Raw genomic sequence first — 7451 nt, 5'->3', positions numbered from 1 at the left:
TGGAGCCATCACCCCTTCCTCTACCCCAACCCCCAATTTCATGAGCATTCAGGGCCCACCATACAATTTTCATACCTAGATGTGGCCCTCGGCCAAAAAGTTTGCCCACCCCGATCTAGATGGTACTCTCCACTTTGCCATGGAAGAGCAATCCATTTGAGATAGCCCTCCCATGTCAATCAGAAACCAAATAGATTGGAGGTCAAAAATATAACTGGGTTCAAAAAAGAACTAGATACATTCAGGTAGGATAGGTCCATCAGCGTCTATTAGCCTAGGTGGTCAGGGATGCAACTTTATGCTCTGGGTGTCCCTAAACCTCTGACAGCCAGAAGCTGGGACTGGACAACAGGGGCTGGCTCAGTGGATAATTGCCCTGTTCTGTTCATTCCCTCTGAAACATCTATCTAGCACTGGCCACTGTCAGAAAACAGGACATCAGCCAGATGGGTGATTGGTCTGACCCAGTATCGCTGTTCTGATGGATCCAGAATGGGTTTGGGTGGGGTTATTTTAAATGCAGGCTACATAGGCTCCCTGGCTTTAAAAACCTGCACCTTTCAGGCAGCGTATTTTGACTCTCCTGTCTTCTTGCTGCAAACTATCACCCTCAACAGCAGCACAAAATACACTGCTGACGATCTCGGAGCAAACAGAGCCTGGGGTGCCTTTGATAAGAAACATGCACTTAAAAAAGGAAGAAGCGGGGTGGGGGTGGGGGGGGGAGATGGAGCTGATACATTTATAATTCTAATTAATTAATGAGTTCTAAATTTAACCCTGATCTTTAAAAAAAAAAACCCCAACCAAACAACAACCACCACCCATCAAAATATGGATGTGCGGAGGAGCAGCAGCCCCCCTGGCAGCGGAAACCCTGCAGCACGGCAGCCTCGGAGGGGTTAATCGCTGGTTTAATTATATATTTATATAAAGCGGGGATTGCAGCGTGGATAACACACGTCTCCCTTCCCCCAGCCCACCCCGCGCTCGCTCGCTGTATATTAAATATGCTTTGCTTGTCAATTTCTTAGCCAGTGCATTTCTGCAGGGCAGGCGGCCCCGCCCCCCCGTGTGCGCAGGCGCGTAGCAGCCCCGGTTCCCGCAGGCTCAGCATTCAGTGACCACAGGCTGATTATTGTAGGTAAGGAATCAGATAAGAAAGTAATTTATAAACCTCTTTAAATCATCAAAATGCACCCCGGAAAGGGTCTGCGCCGTGCTCTGCCCACCTGTGCGCCCGGTTTGCATGCAACGCATTGCTTCGAAAATTGCACTTGCCTGCCTTTGCAACTAGCTCCGCTCACCAGCCTTTTGGTTTATTTTTTTTTGTACTGTATCTTTTGGGAACCAAATTCTCTAGATTTTTATTTTACTTTTCCTTCTGCAATGGGCAGAGCAATAGAACAAGTGAAGAGCGGAGGAAATCAGGAGGCAAAGGGGGGTTGGCAGGGACAATGCAAGTGCTTGCAACCTCGGGATGCTTTTTCTATTCCATGTTTAAACTGAGGGAGGGTTTCTTTTTTTAAACCCCCTTCCCTCCCCCCAAAATAGGCGAATGAGTTGAAGAGTTTGGAAGAAAGCGAGGTAGGAGGGAGAGGGAGAGAGGACAGGGGAAGCTTTGCGATGAGCTCGGAGGGGAGAAAATGGGTCATTTTTGCAAACTTTCTCCTTCGTGCAATTTCCACTCCCCAAATTAGAGGAATTTCTGTTTGTGCAAGAGAATGTTTTTTTAAAAGAGAGAGGGAATTCCGCCATTTTGATGTTTAAAAATATTAAAGGCTTTTCGGAATGAAGGGCTGATGGGCAACCCTGCTACGAGCTCAAGAGCCGAGACGTGGGGGCAAATGCAAGCAAGGCTGAGAGTGGCAGGCTGAGCAACGGGGGAGGGGGCAAAGAATGACACCCCTCCTTTATGTATTTTTGATGAAGATTCTTGAAGTGGAGATTCTCTAGGAACAACTCTGCAAATCAGGTGGCATGTGGCTGCATCCAGGTATTAGATAAGCAGCAGCATGTGTAGGTCCTTCCATAAGGGTCCCAAGGTTGTTTTTTGGGAGGGAGGTGTGTTACTATAATCTCTTTAAAGAGGTGGGAAAGGTCAGTTCTGGACAGGTAGACTTGGAATTTTTCTCCCCTGTTGTTACAGAGGATTCATAACATTTTTGGTGTGTCCCCCCCCCCCCTCCAACTTGGTATTTTATCTAAGTGCCATTAATATGGAGGGACAGGTTCAGTGTGTAAAAAGATTGTTGCACTTGCTCACATTTTGATTCTCAGCGGCTGGAAGGAGAGGGGCGGGGTGAAAGGCTGGTGTGCTAGCATCCTTGGAAATGCTGTGCCTGGCAGGCTATATATCTGTGAAAGGCAAGGGGGGAAATATGTCTGTGTTCTGTACTGAGGATACCGGTGGGTTAGGACTTGCTGTGAATAAATGGAGGGCCCTTCCTTCTGAAGGAGTGAGCCTAGCTTAGAACAAGAGTCAGAGATGTGCTTCACACTGGATCACACAACTATTATTATAAAATATCAGACATGGAGCCCCTAGCAAATCAGAAGGTGGAGTATAGAGCTTGCTTTGGACCATTTTATGATTGACATTTATGTGTAATAAAGGCATTTTTTCCTGCACAAACCATTACACCAAGCATGGGGGGATATGATACAAGTGCATTAAAAAAAAAAAAAGCATATGTCAGGGTGTATTGTTTGTCATGGGAGTGCTCCTGCACCGTTTCCTCCTGTGGTTATATGGGGAATGTAAGTCTGCCAGGTATCCAAACTGTTCCTCACAGTGACTCCTGCTGGGAGAGGCTGGGGGGGGGGGTCGGTGAAATTGTGGGCTCCTTGCTTCTCCCCCATTCCCTGTGGTGACTTCTGTTGTGGGGGTTTTGGACCACAGGAGCAGACAGTCAGTAGATGCTCCTGCCTTATTCGAAATAGTGACTCCTGCGGGAAGATGCTGGAACTGGAGAACCAATACACTCTGCCTTCCTGCATTGTTCCCTTCCGTCATTGCTGCTGGGAGAGGCCAGGACGGGAGCGTCCCTGTATCCTGTGCCCTTGTAGAGATTCCTCGGGGATGTGCTGAGGCTGGAGTGGCCAAAGAGTCTGTCCAGTGCTGCTGTACAGCTTTGCAATTTTCCTCTTTACGGGGGGTTTTCAAGTCTTGTGTGAAACCCCACTGTACGGTGCTTGAACGCTGTGTCACTGCCCAGCCCGAGTGACACAAAAAGTGCCACGCGGAATCCAGGAAACCCATTCAGCCTTCAGCTTTCACGTAGTGACTACGAAGGCATAGCCCAGGCTGCAGGAAGAGGGGCTGTGATTTTAGGGCAGAATTTGGATTTATTTCTCAGCTGTTTAATAGAAAAATTATGGGTGACCCCAGGAAAATGTGAACATTTTTTGGAATATTTGTGGACGGTGTTTCCCATCCTCTTTGATGCATCTACCCAGGGAGTAGGTGTATGTTTTAATTCCATGTTAAAGTCAGTGGAATGTACAAAATACCCTGCAGAATGACTGTCACCTGTGCTGTGTGCTACGGCGCCTCCTGCTGGCAGAGGCTGGAGCTGGAGTAGCTGTGAGCTTACCCACAATGCTCCTGCCCTGCTCCATGCAGCAACCCCTGCTAGGAGATGCCGGAACTGCAGTAGCGGTGAGCTTCCCTACAACCAGCTCTCTTAGACCAGTCCCTAAAGTGACTTATTGCAAGTGGATGAGCTTGTTGTCAGAAAACACCTGAGCCAAACCCCATCTGTGTCCTGCAGCCTGCACTGGGATTTTAGAATTCCCCCAAACAGTGAGCACCTTGGCAGAGGTGAGATCAATTAAAAAATAAAAAGCAGAGTTGTTGATGTTAATAAGAAGCTGGGGTGCACCCCCATAGGACATCCCAGATCAGTCGGCTGATAGGTGACCCACTGGAATATTACATCAGTTACACTAAAAACTTAACCCACAGTTTGCACAGCTCATGAGTATGTAGAAGTAACCCGTGCTAGTAACTGACTGACCCACATTGAGTCTGCTACAGCTAGCATAGCCGGGTCTTTTAGCTCAGACGGTACAGAAGTTTGTGTCTATAGAGCTACAAGTCTGAGTTCAAGCCATGATGCCAAAGTCCCATCCAGAGGTGTCGTGCTAGATTAGTCCACAGGGTAAGAAATGTTTCTGACTCAGAATTTACTGGTTTTGTTTGTTTTGTTACTTTCATGCATTTGTTTTGTTAGGTGGCACTTCTGAAGCTAGTGCTGAAGGTAGCCGTCTTTCTGCCTGTCTGTCTCCCACAGGGTCCTGTCCTCCGGCACCCATTAGATAAATTAAAATATACAATGCACATCACAATCCAGTACAATAAAGGACTTTGTGTCCCACTTTGAGATGTAAATATAACGAGGATGACAGAAATAAACCCAATGGACTCCAGCCCTCTCCTTCCCTAAAAGTCTGGGGAAAACAGAGGGGGTTTGGTGGGAGCCCCAAGATTAGCAAATCCATGTCTGATCCAAAGAGGGAGTAAATTCCACACTTGTGAAACACAGGGCCAGATTTGATAAGGCAGAGAGAAGCCAGAGATCCACCTGCACTTGCATGATTACACGTGACCATGCAATTATTGCCATTGGGCATCTGTGTGTGGAAAGGGGTGTCTCAAGGTCTAAGCTGCCAGCTCGGATACGAAGCTTCAGGATCTGCAACTGCTTGTGCATTTTTGTGAGTGGAGCCTGTTCTTCAGCAATCTGGCCATGGCAGTGCAGAAAACAGTGGAAGTTACAGTGGACCATCAACAAACCTGCTCTATCTCATCAATCATGTGTTGCCAATCCTGATAATTTTATCATGAATCTCATGCTGTTTGGTTCTTTTCATAAAGCCCCAGCTCCTGGAGGCAACTGATTATGTGAGAATCTCAGCTTCCATTTAAAACAATGGAGGGTTCCAGCCCTCATGGTTGTGGAGTAAAATGTCACCAAAGAGCATCCTAAAGCCTCAGAAAGCAAGAGGCAAATGAAAAGAAACCTCATAATTTTTAAGCCAATCTCATCATTTTTGGGGGGCCAGATTCTTGATTTATTTTTTTTTTGAAAGCATGGGGTTGGCAATAGCCATGTGGGACCAGGCAGCCTGCGCCTTCAAGGGCGAGGAGACCTGGGGCTAGCCAGTCCTGTTCAATCATCCATAATTAGCTGCCTCCTGGCCTAAGGGGGCAGGACGAACTGGGGTTAGGTGGCAGCCGGATAAACACCTGGGTCTCACCAGAGGGCAGAGAGGTTAGCTGGAGGAACCCCAGGGAGCAAGGTGGGTGCCTGGGGCATGCCCAGAAGCAGGGCCTGGAAGACGCAGAGGAAGTGGATGACAGAAGTAGCCTGGAGGGGTGCAACACTCTGTCCCAGGGCAGCGAGGCATGAAGGGAGCCCAGAGGGCTGAACAGGACTCTCGTTATGCTGGAAGGGATTACGTTTTAGCTGGGGCTAAGCCATGTCACCAGCTGCCACCTGTATGGAGGAGGTTGAGGGGGCCCACCTATGAGGAGAAAATTAGGGTAAGGTGTACCTGCAATGCCCCTCTTGGCCAGCAGGGGGCACAATGGGTGCAGGCATGCCTGTGACACTGGGGTAGCTATACAAAGAGTTCACGCTTTCTGCAGAGCTTTATTCCTGATGATTGACTATTAAAGCCTATTGGAAATTAATTTTTGGTCTCAGGCTGGGTCATAAGTAGCATCTCTCCTCAGCAAAGTGCCTGCTTCTAGCACCTCCCCAAAACACTTCTGTACCTGCTATTATCCTAGGTGGGCTATTTCTATTCTATTAGTCCTCCCCAAGGCTCTAAGCAACAAGACATTTCAAGGATATTTGTACATTGCAAGTTTCCCCCGGACTTCAGTGTGGCTGGGGGTGTGTGAATTATGACAGAATTTGGGCCAGTCTGTGTATCAACAATACAGATGTTTACTGGGAGAACCCTGCAACTAACTGGCCCAAGGCGCTGGAGTAGCTAATGCTCAGTGGAAAATTAATTTCAGCTTTTTTTTTAAATGAAAAGTGGAAACCTTTGGGGGTGAAAACTTTCATGGACATTTCCCCCCCTATCTTTCACTCACTCTCATGGTGACATCAGGCCCAATGCTGGTTCCTTAGCAAGTTTCCTCATTTCACCAACCATATTTTCTTGGTCTCTTGAGTGGTCAAGATAGGAGTATCTGCAGCTTACATTAGGCCATGGTTTAAGAGGTGTAGTGTTAATTGTTATTCTGGTGGTCCTTGCTGGTTTGTCTTTCTGTTTGTCTGTCAGATTGTCTGTGCTTTTCCACAACGTTTGGAGGACAAACAGTACAAATTGGGGGAGCTCTACTCTGCCTGGGGGTTATGTGGGTCAGCAAATCCATGGCTGACCCGAGAGGAGAGCAAATGCCACCTATGTGATCTGAAGAGCCGGATTTCATGTACTCACTGCATGTGCTGTATATAGGATCATCAGAAACAAAGAATCCGTGTTCTGTGGAAAGCTTTAGCAATGATGTGGACAGTTTAAAAACAAAAACAAAAGACCTTCCATTTTCTGTGCATCTTCTAGTGCAAAGCTCAGAGAAATACAGTGCTAAATAATAGCCTACACCAGTGGTTCTCAAATTAGGGCTGCCACTTGTTCAGGGAAAGCCCCTGGCGGGCCAGGCCGGTTTGTTTACCTGCAGCATCCGCAGGTTCGGCCGATCGCGGCTCCCACTGGCTGTGGTTCGCCGCTTCAGGCCAATGGGGGCTGTGGGAAGCAGCGCAGGCCAAGGGACATGCTGGCCGCCCTTCCCGCAGTCCCCATTGGCCTAGAGTGGTGAACCGCAGCCAGTGGGAGCCGCGATTGGCCGAACCTGCGGATGTGGCAGGTAAACCGGCCCGCCAGGGGCTTTCCCTGAACAAGCAGTGGCTCTAGTTTGAGAAGCACTGGCCTATACTATGCCACATCCCCTCAGCTCAATGAGCTTAGTCACAACAACGCGTCAAGGTTAATGGTTCTGAATCAAAGTGGAACTTCTATAATAATCAAGGGTTTAGAGCTCAATCTTGCACCCATTTAAGTTATGTTTTGCCACTGGCTTCAGTGAAAGCAGGATTCCCCCCGCAATCCCTCCAATCCAGCCACCCACAAGTAGTTCCTTTGGAGTCACTAGCCCTGACTAATACACATGATGGGTTCCTTAAAGGCCTGATTGCACAGCTGCTCGCAGGAACAGACCGTCTTGTTGGCTTCATACCATGCAGAGTATTGGAGTAACAGCAGTGAGCATTATACTCAAGTAAGTGTTTTGGGGGGAATGGGTCACTTGCTTTCCTCTGTAAGCCTCTTGCTGTTCCCACTTGCCCTGCCACCTTCCTCAGAATGCCACTTTCCACCTGAAACAAACAAACAGACATCTGCCATGAGAAATTTGTTCGTTTTTGAGATTCAAA

At 48.0% G+C, this 7451-nt stretch overlaps 1 protein-coding gene across 2 annotated transcripts in view; it reads left to right on the top strand.

Annotated features, from left to right (window-relative positions):
* The first annotated feature begins 1057 nt into the window (after positions 1 to 1057).
* Positions 1058 to 7451, top strand: part of L3MBTL1 (L3MBTL histone methyl-lysine binding protein 1) — a 67855-nt gene continuing 61461 nt past the window's right edge. For both annotated transcript variants that reach the window (XM_073309817.2, XM_073309815.2), the window contains exon 1: positions 1058 to 1144. The gene's annotated coding sequence lies outside the window, so the exon portion shown is untranslated. The remainder of the gene's footprint in view (positions 1145 to 7451) is intronic.

The sequence above is a fragment of the Lepidochelys kempii genome, chromosome 13 (assembly GCF_965140285.1).
Source record: "Lepidochelys kempii isolate rLepKem1 chromosome 13, rLepKem1.hap1, whole genome shotgun sequence".
In the NCBI taxonomy this organism is placed as follows: Eukaryota; Metazoa; Chordata; order Testudines; family Cheloniidae; genus Lepidochelys; species Lepidochelys kempii.
Note: the sequence above shows the minus strand (reverse complement) of the source record. Positions and strands in the feature narration are given on the sequence as shown.